We start from the raw sequence: 16,700 nt of genomic DNA, 5'->3' as shown, positions 1-16,700 counted from the left end.
GTATCCACCCATTGGTCTTCCCTCTTCTTGATTTTCTTGTGTTTTGCAAATTGTATCTTGGGTGTTCTATGTTTCTGGGCTGATATCCACTTATCAGTGAGTGCATATCTAATGACTTCTTTTGTGATTGGGTTACCTCACTAAGGATGTTCCTCAGAAAATTGCCCTTGACATTCTTAAGAGGGTGGATGAGCCAAGCATACCTGCTTCAGAAGACAGGGAAATAACTTAAAAGTATTGAAAGCAGTTGTTTCTGGAATATAGGTGATTTTAAAACTAAAAATATCAGCCTTTCCCTGCTTTCTCTTAAGACATATCATTTTAGCATTTAGAAGGCAGAGACAGGAGATCTCCAGTTTAAGGTTAGCCTGGGATACATTGCAAAATCCTCAAAAACCAAAACAAACCATTAGGTGTAATAGACATAAAGAAAAGCACAGTCGGATGTATTAGGTCCCAGGTCAGTCAACAGTATCATCATCTCCAGGAGCTACCCTTTCTCAGTTGCTTGTGAAGCAGTGGCCTGTTTTATACTTTATAGTAGACTGATTGCACATTCAAGTTTAAAAAGAAAATCTGACTTTGCTGTCAACATTTTTTATGAATTTTCTTTCATGTTGATAAGTTCCTGTGTAATTTCTACTTAGGAGCAGTTATGACAAGTGCCACTCTTGGTGAAAATGCTTGTTGATGAACATACATGTTTATGTTGAGTATAACATACACATTTATGTAGAGTGTAACCTACATGTTTATGTTGAAACATACATGTTTATGCCAGTGTAACATGTTTATGTCGAATGTGTCCGGGGAAGTGCTGAGGCAAGTGGTATGTAAGACCAATTTTATTGGGATCTGCCAAGGCTTTCTCAAAGAGGTTTCAGCAAACTCTCCAGCTATATTCGAACATTCCTGTCACTCTGTGAGCTTTACCAAGACTTATATTCCACTCTTCCCTTTTAATCTTTCTGGTAAAGGGTTCTGGGCCTAGAGATATCTCAGTGGTTGCCAACACTCATTGATCTTGCAGAGGACCCAAGTTCATTTCCCTTTACCCACATGGTGACTCACAACCATCTCTAACTCCATCAGAAATCTCTTTCTGATCTCCAAGGGCATCGAACACACAAGTGGTGTACAAACAAAACTTCAGGCTAAATTCGTGTAAAATGAATAAATCCAATTTTAAAAGTCAAGATCATGGCAAGCAGTAACATTTTACAATTCTTTTCATAAAATATAGTTCTTGTTCTGAAGGGAGTAAGAAAGAATCTATTCTGAGCTAACTATGAGTGCCTGTAGCCTGGTAACGTGGATTCAGGTCATCCTAATAATGTTTGTACTATTAGAGAATGCAAGATAGCCATAATGCATCTACTAAATACATTACTGGCGATGTTGGGTAGGCAGGTCATAGCAAAGCAGGGACATCTCTGCCACAGGCCTCACATGCTGGGAGTTTCCAGAGTATGTGTTGTGCATTGGGTTCATTGCTATTTGTGTCGATTCAGCTCCCAAAATGTCTGTGCTGAGGCTCCCTGCCCCAACTTGGCTCTGATTAGGAAATAAAGTTGCCATCGGCCAATGACTGGGCAGGGAGACAGAACTTTAGATTTCCCAGGCAAGGAAGCAGGAGAGAGAAGGGCTTTTAGAATCGTCATGGTAGGAAACCGGGAGAAATCAGACTTGAGGGAGCAGGAGACAAAGCATCCAGCCATGTAAGAGTCAGGGAAGCAGCCCTAGGGCCACTTCCCCAATTGGGTCTGGGAATAGGAGAGATGAAATACAGATTTCAGAAAACAATAATTTAGGAATATCAGAGGGGAGAGTATGCTAGTCACAGAAAGGTTTGGAAATGCCCAGCCATTGTGCTGTTTAAGGCATATTAAAAATAAAGCTGCCTGCCTCTGTGTGTGTGTGTGTGTGTGTATGTGTGTGCTTCATTTGTTAATCCAAAACATTTGGGTGGGTGTAGAAGAACTGTGTGCTCCTGCTGGGGGGTTAGAGAGAATTAATAATTTACTGGTACAGGTATATAAATACTAGGTTCCTGAGAAGCAGTGTGGGTGGTGGTTGGTTGTTCATGGGGGTTGGATGCAGTTTGTTAGCAGTCGTGCTCAAAGAAGAAACAAGAAAGAAATTAGATTCAGATATCTCTCTTTTATCATCAAAATACAAACAGCACCAGGGCAATCCACAACAAGGGGGTAAAATGGAAGGGGAAGAGATAAAGAGTGGGAGAAAGAATAACCCACAAAGAAGAAAAGACCAGCCACACAGTTTCTCTGACTACAGTCCTCTGTAAATTCTAGTCAGAGATGGCTAGGAGAAGCTGGCAAACTTTTGCTTCAGATCAGGGTGGAACTCAAGCCCCAGCATCTTCAAAAAAGGCTTTCAGGACCGCCCTAAGGCTACTTGGAGGCTCTTGACAATTTCCTACCTGCTCTAGCCACAGCACTGGGCTCTCTGTCCTATAATTGTGTGTTAGTGTGTCTGTCTCTCACCTACCACTCATTGAAGTCTTTCGTCTTAGGTGTTTGCCTTAGAGTAGAGTCAGAGATGGATAACTATAAGAATAAAGGAAAGGAAAAGCCCGATCACTTCCCCCACAGCTAGTTCAAAGACTTAGCCAGCTCCTGGGTAAATGCATTCTGTTGAATACACAATCCATGACTAAAGCCACGTGAAGTCTTGCCATTAAAAAATAAATGTAAACAAGAATCACTTTTCATCTCTTAAGGGAACCAAGATTTTTATAGAGGGGATGATGAAGCTCAAGGCCAGAGGTGCTGCTAATTGGAATGTACTTGGGGCAGGCCGACAGAGATAAGAAGTTAACACCATGTAGAAATAACCTTGAAAGTGTTGAAAAGATCAGTTCAGGACCTTTTGGAAAATTCCACCAGACTCCTCCCCTTCGGAAAGGGAAAGCTAATTAACATTCGGAAGGATGGACAGACCATGGGCGACCTGTGGGGGGGGGCGGCTAGAACAGGTAAACACATTCCTCTATGAATGACAGAGAAAGAAAGATCTCTTAGAGGAAATTTAGACTTATATTAAGTGATGTTTCAAGACCAGGTAATATTTTGCTTTCAAAGTCATCCTCATTGAGTATTTTTCTTAGAAAAAATAATCCCCTTTAAAATGTTCTCTCTCTGTCTCTGTCTGTCTGTTTGTCTGTCTGTCTCTCTCTGTGCGTGTGTGTGTGTGTGTGTGTGTGTGTGTGTGTGTGTGTGTATTTGGATCTGTGGAGTGTCTCTGTGGCACGTTTGTGTCAGCGGTATACTGCTCGCCTGTCGTGTCAGACAGCTGCTGCACTGTGCAACACTATGTGGGATATGGGAAATTTCAAGATAAGGGAAAATATCAGGAAAGCAACACCCTGCTTAAGGAAATCTCAGAACTGTCAAATAAAAGATGTGAATCTGGGCGAGGCAGAGTCATTTTATTGAATGTATCCTGTTATTGGTTGTAATAAAATTCTGCTTTCCTACTAAATACAGATGCATTAATGCCTGCTCCTCAGGCTTGTTTTTTGCTGTGGTTCTGTCTTTAGTTGCCTCACACTTTGCTTTGCCTTCAATGGCATCCTCTGCAATGCTTACAGTTTGTTTCATTCTGCTCGTCAATCCATCAAGGATGTAAGAGAAGAAATGCTGTAAATGGACAAGTTTATTCAGGTAAGTTTGAATTATTTATTTTATCTCCGTTGTTGAATAACACAGCTCTCTTGATTTTAAGATGTTTGCTTTGTAAAACAGAAGATTGTGATCTCCTTTCTCACTGTGTTTTGTTTTCAGGTAGCACAGAATTGTTCTTTTCCCCAGTTCAATACACGCTGTGAGTAAAATAGGCTGTCAGCATGGATGCCCCAGGTGGTGGTGAGTACTCTACCACCTACAGCTCCAACATTCCACCAAGAAATGCTAATGCAGGAGGGAAACTGCCCTGCCTCAGCCCTGCCTCAACCCTGCCACAGCCCTGCCTCAGCCCTGCCTCAACCCTGCCACAGCCCTGCCTCAGTCCTGCCTCAGTCCTGCTTCAGCCCTGCCTCAGCCCCGCCTCAGCCCTGCCACAGCCCTGCCTCAACCCCGCCTCAGCCCTGCCTCAGCCCTTCCACAATCCTGCCTCAGCCCTGCCTCAGCCCTTCCACAACCCTGCCTCAGTCCTGCCTCAGCTGTTCCACAACCCTGCCTCAACCCTGCTACAGCCCTGCATCAGCCCTCCAACAACCCTGCCTCAGCCCTGCCCCAACCCTGTCTTAACCCTGCCTCAGCCCTGCCACAGCCCTGCCTCAGCCCTGCCTCAACCATGCCACAGCCCTGCCTCAACCCTCTCACAGCCCTGCCTCAGCCCTCCCACAGCCCTGCCTTAGCCCTACCTCAGCCCTGCCTCAACCCTGCCTCAGCCCTGCCTCAACCCTGCCTCAACCCTGCCTCAGTCCTACCTCAGCTGTTCCACAACCCTGCCTCAACCCTGCTACAGCCCTGCATCAGCCCTCCAACAACCCTGCCTCAGCCCTGCCCCAACCCTGTCTTAACCCTGCCTCAGCCCTGCCACAGCCCTGCCTCAGCCCTGCCTCAACCATGCCACAGCCCTGCCTCAACCCTCTCACAGCCCTGCCTCAGCCCTCCCACAGCCCTGCCTTAGCCCTACCTCAGCCCTGCCTCAACCCTGCCTCAGCCCTGCCTCAGACATCCCCCATCAATCCACCCAAGCTGCAATAAACACTCATAAGGATACTCTGCTCCTGCATTTTACTCCATTATCACGCTAAGAAAAGTCACAGGCACTTCTTCTAGAGTCTAGAGAGGGGCCTCATCTTGCTTATAATGTTTAGGGATGCCTAGTACTCTCTTCTCTGTTATAGTTGGAGACTCTGACTGCCCCCTACTCCCTGGACCAATGGAGGGCTGGGGGTTTGAATGGGAACTGTCCTCTGTGGGCTCATGTATTTGAACCCTGACCCTCTTCTGGTGCGGTTGCTCTGGGGACTATGGAAGCTTTGGGTGTAAGGGTTCATGACTCACTGAAGAATGACAACCTGGACTCAAATAGTATGTCAATGCAAAAATTGTTCTATTCTTTAGAAGTTCAGAATGCTGGGGTGGACAATCTACAAAGATGGAGAAACTCTAAAGTGAGTTCTCAGGCCCAATTTAAAGCACATTAGGGGAATTCCAGAGAGTGGTAGGTGACCTCTTAATCTTCCCTCTAACTCTAGAAGCATTGATGGGGACTGAGGGGCTGGAAACTCTTGCTGAGGAAGTCTGGAAACTGCTGTTGACTCATTGTCTTTGCCTCAGAACAGGAACAGGACAACTTCCTGGCCTGGATTTGCCTGGACTTGCCCATTTCTTGGAAGCAGGGATTTAGGCCTAGTCCCTTAAACTGTCATGGAGTCAGCCTAGCTGGCAGAAGAGGATGCTGGCCTTGGGCCTTAATGGTCATATTTCTTTGGATTTTTTTTAAAGTTTTAAAACAAGATTTATTTATTTTTATTTTATGTAGATGGGTGTTTTGCCTGAATGTGAACACACTGTATGTGCCTGCTGCCCTTACAGGCCAGAAGAGGGTGCTGATCAGCTGGAATTGGAGCTATGTTTGGTTGTAAGCTACCATGTAGATGCTAGGAACCAAACCTAGGTCCACCTGAGTTGCAGCCAGTGCTCTTAGCTACTGAGCCATCTCTCCAGTCCTGGTATCTGTTTGGACTGTATTTGCACTCTTTTTTTCTGGTCTCTCAAGATATAATGAGTTACTGCCTCATGCTCTAGCTGCGATGGACTGACCTGCTTCCATCTTTGTGCCCTACTTGGTGTGACAAGACTGTCCCCCAGAGAATAGAGGAACTAAGCCTTCCCACACTTAACTGTTTCTATAAGAAATTGGGTCATAGTGATGAGAAATGTAATTAATCCATAGGGCAAGGAGGAAGGGGTGGTGACAGAGATTGTGCCAACATGTAGAGAGAGGCAAGGACCAGCTCACATAACCTCATCTAGGAAGGGATGAGCTCTGGAGATGACCTTTCATAGAAGAAGGTATAAGACATGTCTAACTTTAATTTTTCCAAACCCTACTTTTAATAAGAATTCTTAAATGCTTTAACCTCCCTTCTAACCCACCACCCACCAGAGGTAATGGGAAAGAAAGGATTTGAGGGGAGTGGGCCTGTTTAGAAATGGTTCTTAGGAGCAAATTCCATCTGTACTGTTAGGAAATCAGTAGTTTAGTTCACAGGTCAGCAGCAGTAGCTCGAACCACTTGCAAACACTTTATAGATATACCAGCAGTCCAGTTTAGTAGTGTTGGGATGGCATGACCTAGCAGGAACAGTCAGGCCTCAGCCTAATTGGCACAAATCAGCAGGAGGGATTCAGACCAGCATGGAAGCTTCTCCCAGCATTGTACAGCTAGCTCTGAGTCTGCCTTAGCCGTTCACCTGTGTCTGCTTCAGTGAAATGTACCTTCACCTGTTTGCCCCAGCAAAACACTATCTGACACAATTGATTTTCCAAAGAACCCTTAAGTTTCCACTTCCACCCAAGGACCTGGGCAGTAAGATGGTACTCAGGGGACCATTGTCAATGAGTGAGCCAGTACAGAACAAAGGGCAGAGACATTCAGACAGGCTTTCTAGGGAAGCACCCACATCCTGTGAGGAGGGAACTGCATCCTCCCTAGAGAAGCCTGCGAGACACATTCCTGGCCCTACTCCTACAGCCCTTCTACAGCCCCTGGTGATGGGCCTGAGGCAAAATAACTTGAGATTCAGTTTGAAGTTTAAATTGGAAATTAATACAACCAGAAAGAGATGTTTTAATAATGTAACAAAGCAGATAAATAATAAAATCAAGCAAAAAATATGTTTAAAAGAGCTGACACCAGAAAGAAAATGGGTGTGGCTTATACAGCTAGCCTCTGTGTGCAGTGATTTGAAATATTAACCATTTCATATTTATACAATTGAGTTCTATCCTCCGGAGGGTAATGAAATGGTTCTGAAGAATACCAATGCAAACAAGAATGGCTTTAGTTGACTAGTTAATTAGAGACAGGTTCTCCTGCAGCCTAGTTGAAAACATGTTCTGTAGCTGAGCTTGACCTTGTGCTTCTAATCCTCCTGCTCCCTCCTGAGTGCTGGGATTACAGGTGTGTGCCAACATGCCCAGTTTTATGTGGTGTTGGGAACCAAACCCTGGACTTCCTGCATGAAGTCAGGCATTGTATCAACTAACCCACAGAGTGCCTTTATTTTTTAAAGCATTGTATCAACTAACCCACAGAGTGCCTTTATTTTTTTTAAGATTTTTGTTTGTTTTTAAATGAGTTGAAGTGTAACTTTCAGACAAAAGAATGCACAAGTCCTAAGAGAACTCTAGATTTAAGTAAGAGAGCCACCTCTGCTGGTCTGCATGAGAATGTTCTACACAGAATCACATATGCAAGCACTTGAGGTCCATTTGCTGAGACTATTTGGGGAGGCTATGCACCTGTGGGGTCAAAGCCTTGCAGCAGGAAGAAAGTCACCGAGGGTGAGCTTTGAGAGTTTGTAGACGCACCCCACTCCCACGTCCTTCTCTGTTTCCTGCTTGAGGGTAAAGATGTGATCTCTCAGTTTTCTGGTTGGTAGCTTTGCCACCATGCCTCCTCTGCCATTAGGATGCTCCCCTGGAACTGTGAACCAAAGCAAACTCTCTCTTCCATAAGTTGCATTTGCACATACTATTTTATCAACGCAACAGAAAAGAAACCAATATGCCATGTGTGTAATCAGCACCCAAGCAAAGACAGGGCACACTACAACAGAGGTTCTTCCTAATGCTGCAACCCTTTAAACAGCTCCTCATGTTGTAGTGATCCCCAACCATAGCATTATTTTCATTGCTGCTTCCTAACTATGATTTTGCTACTGTTATGAATCATAATGTAAATATCTGATATGCAGGATATGTGTTGCTATTTCAGCAACAGAAAGCAACTGGACCCGAACTTTCACGCTTCCTCTTTGTAGTTATCGCTCTCCTCTTCCTCAGGTCACTGTTATCTTGATTTCCACATCTGCAAATTACTTTTGCCTGAGTTTATTCCTCTATAAAGGCCTATATTACGTGTGCGTTCTGTTTAGTTCTTTTGGCCACCATTACACAGTGAGTTACATTGTCTAACAGTGGCCTGCTCATTTTCACTGTGGTTTTTCTATTTGACTACACTATGAGTTTTATTATATCACAAATGGTGACAATTCATAATTTATGTCTTTCCCCCTTTTTCTCCAGCTTGTGCTGATACAAAGAGTGCTGCTGGGGCTAGAAAGGCAGTGTTGTGATTAAGAGCATGGCCTCTGTTTCTAAAAGACCCAGGTTTGATTCCTAGCACCTACACAGTGGCCCTAAAACACCACTTAACTCCAGTTCCAAGGGATATGAAACTATCTTCTAGGCTCCAGGTACACATTCATGCAAGCTAAGTTATCCACTCATGTTAAAAAAAAAATCAAAGAGTACTACTGAACTTGATGGTTAATATTCCATTTAAGATTTCTACGTTTTTGTTAATGAGAGAGAGTAGGCTGTATTTTCTTTTTTGGTGATTCTTTTATATTACTTTTGTATTGATCTCATAGAAATTTTGGAAATGTTCTCCTTTTTCTGTATTCCAGATGATTTAGTGTAAGATTGGTGATTTTCCTGTTAGAAAGAACTTAAAAGAACTTGCTGTGGAATTCATCTATATCTGTAGTTTTCCTGTGGGCAACTATTTTTGTGGATGAAAGGTTATTCAAATTTCCGTTTCCTTTTTCCCACTCTGGTAGAGCTGTGTATGTCTAGGAACCTGTGTTGTTGACATGTAATTGGTTTTTAATTTTCCCTTATTATATCTTTAATGGTGAAAGAATCTAAACTCATTCTCTCAATTTCTTTCTTCATAGCAGTTATTTGTTCTGCCCACCCTCCTCCAGTGTTGTTAGGAATTCTTTAATTGCATTAGAACCAATGTTTGTTTTTTAAAACTAATTTTTGTAGATTTCTAACTTTTTTCTATTGAACATGAGTATAATTTCCTGTTTTCTTCCCTTTGGATATGACTTTTCAGATGGATAATTGGCTTTTAGACTTTTAACTCAAAAAATATTAATATTGTATGTGTGTGTGTGTACAAACACGCACACGTGCAGCTGCATGCTTGCTGTATGTGAATGCATGCCATAGTGCATGGTCCACTTTTGGGGTTAGTTATCTCTTTCCACTGTGTGATTAAACTCATGCTGTCCAGTTCAGCAAGTGTATTTATTGTTTGAGCCATCATGCTGGCCCATTACAATGTTTTCATTATTTGTTTACTGTGTGTATTTACTGTGTGCTAAGAAGTTTCTGGTTGCTTGGTTTCTAGTTTAATTCCATTATATGTAGAGAGTGTGTCTTGTAATACTCCATTGCTTTGGCATTTGTTGAAATTTGCTTAAATATAATCACCTTTTAAAATGTCCCCATTTTCTTGAAAATAACATATTTGCTTTAGTTATTAGATGTAATTTCTATATAAGCTTAATTCAGTCATATTTATTAATTCTGTTGTTCAGACTCTTGTATTCTGAGTGTGTATATATACACATATACTGTATTCTACATGTTTGTATAGTACTTTTGCCTACTTGTTCAATTGGTCAGAGGTCTACCAAATCTTTCATCCTGATTTTGAATCGGTCAATTTCTTCTATCAATAGTATTTATGATAGTTGTTTATAATTAGGTTATTTGGAATTGCCCCTTCCTAATCAATATATATCTATATGTAGATATATAGATTTATTTATTTATTTATTTAATGTGAGTACACTGTAGCTGTCTTTAGACACACCTGAAGAGGGCATCGGCTCCATTACAGATGGTTGTGAACCACCATGTGGTTGCTGGGAATTGAACTCAGGACCTCTGGAAGAGCAGTCAGTGCTCTTAAACGCTGAGCCATCTCTTCAGCTCAAGACCCTGGTCCTGATGAAATAGACATCAAGCCAAAGTAATTAGAAAAGATGAAGGTCTCTGTACTGACTAAGGTTATCATCCGTGGGGTCAATAGGCCCTTTATATTATTGTGAAACATGTTGCTTCATCTCTTGAGCTTGAAGTATGGCTTAGTGCAGAGTGCTTGTCTAGCATTCTTGCGGTCCCACATTACAGAAGAGCACAGTGTCTGTAGATAAGTGCTGCTAGCAATGTGTAAGTCCATTCCTTCTTAAATCTGTGTGTGTGTGTGTGTGTGTGAGAGAGAGAGAGGAGAGAGAGAGAGAGACATACAAGTACTGAGTTTTCCATCTTTGTTGTTTTTAAAACAAAATCCCAAACATTCGATTTACCAAATGAAGAAATGAAGACTCAGGAGCCAGATGCTGTGGTGAAAGGCTGCTGGCTCAGAGAGGCAGAGAACACCAGCTGACCTTCCTCCGCCACCGGAAGGAAAAAGCTCCTTGTCCTTTTCCAAGCTGCCGTAAATTCCCGTCAACTCAAAGACCCTCCTTTCTACTTCCTGGGCTTTCTCATGTTCACTCTCTATCCACTGGATGCTTGCTCTGCCTCTTGACTTATCGTTGAGTTTATTTATCTCTTGTTTACAGAAAACTCTTAGGTTAAAGATGTCTGCTAGGACTGAGCCACACCACAGGAAACAGTTTTTCTAGTTTACAATTTCAGGGTTCACAGTGTGATCAAATAACCCTCTAACACATTTTTACATCAGAGTTCTCTGCTTCCTTCCAATGTGTTTTGTACCCAGCAGATCAGTATGTTTTCAGTTACTCTGACAATTTACTGCACCTACACCTTTAACGATTACTTAAATATTTAACCATTTACTACATGTTTCCTTCTTCTTCCAACTTTTACATCTCTGTTACTCAGTTTCTCTCTTTTTTCCCTTCTTATTTTAAGTATTGTATATTCCTTGTATTTCTTGTAAAACCCTGTCAGATTCTCTTGAAATATATAATTTATTTACTAGCTGGAATGTGCTTATGCAACTTTTCATTCTTGAAGAATACATCACAGGGCATGAAATTCTATGTTTGCAGGCATTTATTTCCCTTTTATTTAAAGAAGATAGCCCATGGCGTTGCTTACATAAGCTCTGATATAGTCAGCTGTGGGCCTTGTTTCTTTGGAGGTAATCTCTTTCTGACTATTTGGAAAATGTTACTCTGCCTTTAGGTTTCAGTGTTTGGCTATGATGTCTTCAATGAGTTTTACTGTGTATGTAGGCAAGAGGACAACCCCAGGTGCTGTCTTTCTTTGAGACAGTCTTTTATCTGAAACTTAACAAGTAGGCTAGGATGGCTGACCAGTGAGCTCCAGGGGCCTGCCTGTCTCTGTCTCCATAACACTGGGATTGCAGCAGTGCCACCACACTTTAAAACAAAAAACAAAAAACAAAACCCCTTGGGTTCTTGGCACTAAACTTGCCTTTTCTTGTTTGCCAGGCTCTTTACTGACTGACTGACTAAGCTATTTCTCCAGCCCTCTGCCAGTGTGTGTGTGTGTGTGTGTGTGTATTTGTTTGTTTTTGTTTTTAATACAATTCTTTTGATCTACATTGTACATCTTGTGTTTTGATATATTTTGGGTTTTTGGAAAAAATCCCCAAATTCAAATACTGCTTCTTCCTTTATGCACTGTTTCTCTGTTTATTTTTGGAACTCCTGTTATATTTAAAATTAAACATTTTGCTGCACTAAATATGTCTCTTAAACTTAAAGAATGTATTTTTTTTTTAAATCTTTTTTCTCCTTCCATGCTTTGGCAGAGTATATGCTTAGAACAAATCCTGTCACTCTAAGCTCACTGTCTGCTCATCAGCCTTAGTGTCTACTGTACTCAGTGTTTCATCCCACGCAAGAATACCCACCCGCAGTGAGGGCTGGAGAGAGAAGCAGTTGGGCTAGTCTTTTTGGAAGTTCAGCTTTTGTGATCTGGAGCAAGATTATGTAGGAGGACCGTCCAGTCAGTAACAAAGAAAGCCAGCTAAGGCCAAAGCAGAAGCAGGTATCAAGTCGGCAATCACAGACAGAGCTTCATAATCCCGCGGAAAGCCCATTACTTAAGGTGGGATGAACGGGTCCTTCTTCTTTATAATCAAAATAGGCTAATCCACCCAGAAGAGTGTATCTGAGCTTCAGAAAAGTATTTTGTTAAATTATATAATGCTGTGGGTGTGATTGAGAAACCTCCTTTCAATGTGATACAGCAAATCTATGAATTACAGGTGGAGAAAAAGCTGATGTCTAGGTACACTAATGAATTGTTCCATCCTGGGGGAGGGGCTCATTTAAAAATAAAGTTCTCCCTTGCCTTGTTCTATTTAAAACTTTCATCATATATTCTTGTAGAAATTTACATTTACTTAGCAAATTCACAGAGGAAAACCTCATTGTTTCCTTGGATCCTATAAGATGTTAAATCCAGCAAGATAGAATTTACATAACAACTTGATATAAAAATAATGTATTGTCATTGTTAGATATTTAAAAATCATTACAAAGCTGTTTTCTTTCTCACAGTTTATTTTTTGCAAAAATGTAATTATAATCACAAGTATTTTATAACATTAAATCTTATAACTATTAAATCTTATTTTACAGATTTATTTTAATTGACATAATTTATTTGGGTACTCTATCAAGATCATACTACAGTATTGTTTTCTATTTCTTTTTGCTTTGAAATAATAAATATTTTTCCAAATTAAACGTTATTTCTCAATTATTAGTGGATATTTTGATTTTTAATTTTTCTGGCAAATTTTGTAAGCATAAATTAGAATCTTGCTTTATTATAATTTACTGTAAATGCTGGTGAATCTAAACATGTTTTCTGGATAGTATAAACATTATATTGAATTTGGTTTTTTTGCTTTGGAAAAAATTTATATGTATGTCTTTTATTTTTCTAGGTAGGGTGTGAATCTTAATGTTGCTTATGAACTTTCATATCCTGACCAATACAGATGGGGATGCTCACAGCCAAACAACCATTGGACTGAGCACAGGGACCCCAATGGAGGAGTTAGGGGAAGGACTGAAGGAGTTGAAGGGGCCTTACCTGGCATTAATGGGAGGGGAGGCCCTTGGTCCTGTGAAGGCTTGATGCCCCAGTGTAGGGAAATGCTAAGTTTAAGAGGTGGGAGTGGATGGGCGGGTGGGGGAGCACCCTCATAGAAGCAGGGGGATGGGGATGGGATAGAGAGTTTTGGGAGGGGGGGCAGGAAAGAGGATAGCATTTGAAATGTAAATAAATAAAATATCCTATAGAAAAAGTCAAAATTAAAGAAATTTCATCTATCAAACACCGCAGCAATTTTCTGAAATGCATGTTGCAGATATTTCTTTCATGTTTGAAATTTGTTTTTTGATTACAGAATTTATGGTTTTGATATATGTCTCTATTCATTTTTAAGGATTGAATATTTCAATTATTTTGTCTTTGATGATCACCTCCAATTATATAACTATTTACTTATGTCTTGTATCAGAGAGAATTAACACTTAATATAAATAGACTAAAGACCATGTCACGGGTTCAGAATAGCTATTAGCTAGCCTTTGCACAGGGGAGTTTGCTGTTTCCAACATCAGCATACTGTGGTTAAACAATGACTAGCTCAATAATAGAGGGAAGGGTCCAGAAACAGGGAGTGAATTCCATACTCCTGACATAAATATAAGCTCCACAGTGTGACATATGTGTGTTACTGTTTATTTTATCAGCTAGTCATTGTTGAACAATGTCAATTCTAAGACAAGTTTGCTTAATGAAAATACCTCCATGGGTGTTTCGTTCCCAATTCTAAGAAGGGGAGAATTGTCCACACTTTGCTCTTCCTTCTTCTTGACTTTCATGTGTTTTGCAAGTTGTATCTTGGGTATTCTAAGTTTCTGGGCTAATATCCACTTATCAGTGAGTACATTTCATCTGAGTTCTTTTGTGATTGGGTTACCTCACTCAGGATGATGCCCTCCAGATCCATCCATTTGCCTAGTAATTTCATAAATTCATTGTTTTTAATAGCTGAGTAGTACTCCATTGTGTAAATGTACCGTATTTTGTGTATCCATTCCTCTGTTGAGGGGCATCTGGGTTCTTTCCAGCTTCTGGCTATTATAAATAAGGCTGCTATGAACATAGTGGAGCATGTGTTCTTATTACCAGTTGGAACATCTTCTAGATATATACCCAGGAGAGTTATTGCTGGATCCTCTGGTAGTACTATGTCCAATTTTCTGAGGAACCGCCAGACTGATTTCTAGAGTGGTTGTACCAGCTTGCAATCCCACCAGCAATGGAGGAGTGTTCCTCTTTCTACATATCCTCACCAGCATCTGCTGTCACATGAACTTTTGATCTTAGCCATTCTGACTGGTGTGAGGTAGAATCTCAGGGTTGTTTTGATTTGCATTTCCCTGATGATTAAGCAAAAACACCCATGGAAGGAGTTACAGAGACAAAGTTTGGAGCTGAGACGAAAGGATGGATCATCCAGACACTGCCCCACCCGGGGGTCCATCCTATAATCAGCCACCAAATGCAGACACTATTACATACTCCAGCAAGATTTTGCTGAAGGGACCTTGATATGGCTGTTTCTTGTGAGGCTAAGCCAGTGCCTGGCAAACACAGAAGTAGATGCTCACAGTCAGCTATTGGATGGAACACAGGGTCCCCAATGGAGGAGCTAGAGAAAGTACCCAAGGAGCTGAAGGGGTCTGCAACCCTATAGGTGGAACAACTATATGAACTAACCAGTACCCCCCAGAACTCGTGTCTCTAGCTGCATATGCATCAGAAGATGGCCTAGTCAGCCATCACTGGAAAGAGAGGCCCCTTGTTCTTGCAAACTTTATATGCCCCCGTACAGGGGAAACACCAGGGCCAAGAAGTGGGAGTGGGTGGGTAGGGGAGCGGGCGGTGGGGAGGGTATAGGGGACTTTCAGAATAGCATTTGAAATGTAAATGAAGTAAATACCTAATAAAAATTGGAGGAAAAAAAAGAAATAAATGGAAAAAAAGAAAAAAAGAAAATACCTCTTTAACCTCAAGATAAAGTTTTCATTATGAAACCTGGTATGTAAGGACCACACTGTCAGCAGTTTGTTCCTGCAGCTAAGGCAGCTTAAGGCTGTCTGCTCTGAACACCACAGGCATTACAGTCAAACACTTGTCCAACCCTCTAACACATACACACACACACACACACACACACACACACACACACACACACACACACCTCTAAGTCACATATCTATTTTCAATAGACCACTGGGGCCTTTCTTTGATTTAGCTCTGAAACAAGCAAGAAAAGAGAAAAAGAATTAAAAGGCATAAAGCTAGGAAATGGAGCTCAGAAGCGTTATTACTAAGAATTGGGACTTCACTGGCGCTGAATTTCTGCTAAGCTTTGAGGGATTCTAATGGTCATGGGCACCACTTTTTATAAATATTGTGTAAACAAACTGATAGAGATGTGTGAAGAAATAGGTGTCTGTTGACTGTTGAGCCATGTTCCACCTCACTGCTGGGGTGCAGGAACTTCACTGGGCAGATAAAACATGAGGCCCTGTCCAGTGATGGGCTTGCAGGAAGCTCTGATGTACCACTCAGGGTGTGGGAGAATGCAGTCAGGGCTGGGGTCTCAGCCTGAGTGAGAAACACAGGCTGAGGCTGAAGGTGGGGTTTCCAAGCTCCTGAGGATCCAGTCACTGCTGGAAACTACATGGAGTCAGGAACAAAGGGAGCTCATGGGCTGAGGATGAGCCCTGGCTGGGAGGCATGGGAAACTCTGGCTTAGGTCATGGACAATTGTCTGGGACCATGGAGGGACAGCACAGCTCTGTAGACAAAGGCTTTCTCCACACCCCCCACAGTGGTTCTTGATGAAAAGGGCAGTCCAAGCTTATCTATATCATTTATTGACTGTTCATCGTGAAAAATAGGTGCATACTACCTGAAGGTGGACTAGAGATTAAATACCTCTTATGGGAAAGAATGTCTGGGAAAGGAAGCTCATTGACTAAACCCTCAGGGCTTCTAGATACCTCCTTAGTATAGAGAACTCTGTTCTACATGACCATAGGTCACAATCTTATGTAGGGAGTGTGGGCATGTGATAGGGGCCTGGTCTGAAGCAGCTGAAACTCCTACTGCCTTCTCAGAGGTTCTGGCTCTTCCAACCCACTCAACCTTACCAAGTTTCCTGGCAGGGTCCACTGCAACAAAAGTGATGAGGGTATTTTGCAAACATGCTATCTCAGGAAAGGATTTGGAAATAGTTGACCTTGGGGAAACAAAATTGAGTTGGGGAGAATGAAGTTGGCCCATTTGGTCTGGTTTGGAACTGTGTACCAAGGCTTATTTACAACCTCATCATCCTCATGGGCTGGAATACAAACAGGGTCAACAGAGGAGGCAAAAGACAGATATGAACTTGGCAGGACTGGTAAGAGTGAGTGCAATTGCAATAAAGAGGTGCAAAGTTTATTGTTATTGGAGGTTTTCAAACAGAGGCTGAACAGCTGCTAGCTGTTCTGCAGGGTTCCCCAAGGCTAGAAGAATGAACAGCTCATGTCTTGAGTATTTGATCTGTGCATCTACCAACCACTGAGTCACAGAAATACAAGGAGAAACATTCTGTTTCATTTTCGTTTAGCA

At 41.8% G+C, this 16,700-nt stretch overlaps 1 long non-coding RNA gene across 1 annotated transcript; it reads left to right on the top strand.

Annotated features, from left to right (window-relative positions):
• The first annotated feature begins 1,971 nt into the window (after positions 1-1,971).
• Gm46274 lies at positions 1,972-12,761 on the top strand. Its single transcript, XR_001780167.2, has 2 exons — positions 1,972-3,683; positions 3,804-12,761. It is a non-coding gene; the product is annotated as a predicted gene, 46274 (long non-coding RNA).
• The last annotated feature ends 3,939 nt before the right edge of the window (positions 12,762-16,700 follow it).

Source organism: Mus musculus, chromosome 11, assembly GCF_000001635.26.
Source record: "Mus musculus strain C57BL/6J chromosome 11, GRCm38.p6 C57BL/6J".
Taxonomy (NCBI): Eukaryota; Metazoa; Chordata; class Mammalia; order Rodentia; family Muridae; genus Mus; species Mus musculus.
This window is presented reverse-complemented; position numbering and strand designations above follow the sequence as displayed.